The sequence below is a fragment of the Octodon degus genome, unplaced genomic scaffold, assembly GCF_000260255.1.
Source record: "Octodon degus isolate 3935 unplaced genomic scaffold, OctDeg1.0 scaffold00028, whole genome shotgun sequence".
NCBI lineage: Eukaryota > Metazoa > Chordata > Mammalia > Rodentia > Octodontidae > Octodon > Octodon degus.
Window position 1 is genome coordinate 10,799,833 of NW_004524604.1, and position 1,888 is coordinate 10,801,720.

Here is a 1,888-nt window from a genome sequence, read left to right on the forward strand (position 1 = left end):
ATGCATGTGTGTGTATATAATCGGAGCTGCTTCATGCTCTACCTCTGGCACAGGGGCCATGTTCATACTAGTGAGATGGTCTGAAACAGGGAAAAGTAAATGCCTACAATTAGAGGAACTCTTCAGCTCCAGAATTTCCTGAAGACCTTGGACTTTCTCTCTGAGTGTAGAGCAATCTCATCTAAGGTTTCAGAGGACTCAAAAGCTCTCTGCCCCCTCCCCCATCATGCCAGTGGCACCATGAGTCCTGCCAAATGCTGCACCAGGTGGCTCTCATTCCACAGCACCACCATACACTCTTCCTCCTTCAGCTTTCATGAAATTGGTGCAGTGTTCTTGGGTTCCACAGAAGAACACTGCAAAAGAATCACATCTGAGTCAAGATTAAATAAAAACTGCATAAAGATTGTCCATTATGCGATTCTAGGTCTCCATCCATGACCCCGTGTGAGAAATTTCCTTTGGAATTCTGCACTAAGCAGGTCAGTCCATTTGGTGACCTGCTTTAAGCTTGCTTTGATTAAATAATTGGAGATATAATGATGCTATCAATTAATTCCAGCTACAAGAGGCTCAGAAATCAAAAAAATTTCTCAGTTACATCATTTTTTTGCCTATAGTCAGTGTTTTTTAAAATTTAATTTAACTTTAAAGAAGATATTAATATTTAATCTTCCAAAATGATAGACCTAGATACATTCTTTTCTGTACTGAGGATCAAAGTCAGGACCTTGCGCTTTCCAGGCAGGCTCTTTGAGCTGAGCTATCTCCCCAGTCCTAGATGTTGATATAGAGGACTCTTGGTGGCAGAGAAGTCAAGTTTGGCACCCCGGTTGTACTTCCAGCTCATGGCCAGTCTTAGTGCAGCTGCAACTTCTGCTGCACAGTGTTGGCTGCTGCCTTGCTAAGAGCCACGTTGGCCCTTGCAGTCATGCTAGGGGAGCAGCTGACCCTTACAGAACAGGACGGATTCTTAAAGCCACTCATAAGTTTGAGACACTTCAGTTTTTGTTCCTGTTTTCAAAACCTGTAGTATCCCACTGGACAAACTGGGTTCCTGTCTACTCCTTGGGCTCAGATGCTTCTGTCTTTCCTGACTCCAGATCAATCTCTTCTTGCAAGCCCTTTTGCCTCTCCTGGTCTATATGCGCCTTGCCCATGTTGCTTTCTTCTCCATCACTACCTCAGGCCTGTGTCTGGCTCCTCCTTCCAAGGTCTACTGTTACTGTGTTCTCTTCTTCTTTTTCTGAGCCAGCTCAACAACTGGCTTTTCTTCCTTTTTCTTAGCCTTTGTTTTCTTCTTCACTCTGGCTTTAGGGTGATCTCCTAGTGAGATGTACTCTAGAACCTCAATTCCAACTGGCTTCTTCTTTCCTTTCCTAGGGTTGGTCTCCATGGAACTGGAGAGCTCAGAGTGGCCTGGGAGGGCGTCTATTTCCTGCTGGACTTGCTTCTTCTTCACTTTCTTGCTGTGTTCTCTGGAGCTGCCCTGCTTCTGTTTCTGCCCCAAGGCTGCCTGCTTCTCATCCCTGCTCCTCACTGTGCCTCCATACATAGCATCTCCTGCTTTCCAGTGCCAAGGGTTCTGGATGGAGCAGGCCTGGTATTCTGGTCCTTTCTTCCCTGTATTTTGGGCTTCTTGCCAACTCTGGTTGTTTCCTCAGCCTGTCTGGAGCAGGAAAGTCTTTACCTCTGAGCCTCGTCATGTGGCCAAAGACAAGGATTTTCTTTTCTTTTTATTCTCCCCACTGAAGGACTCTGAGTAGTCAAAAGCCTGCTTCCTGGGGCTGGATGACTTCTGTCTGCCCGGCTCGTGATGTGGGTTCAGATTTTGGGAGCTCTTCATAAAATGTGCTGTGGCCTGTCTTTTTCTTTTTCTTTCTTCACC

General features: G+C 45.9%; 1 pseudogene; it reads right to left on the reverse strand.

The window, feature by feature from the left end:
- Positions 1 to 763: 763 nt before the first annotated feature.
- On the reverse strand, positions 764 to 1,555 carry LOC101581627 (annotated as a pseudogene).
- Between the last annotated feature and the right edge of the window lie 333 nt (positions 1,556 to 1,888).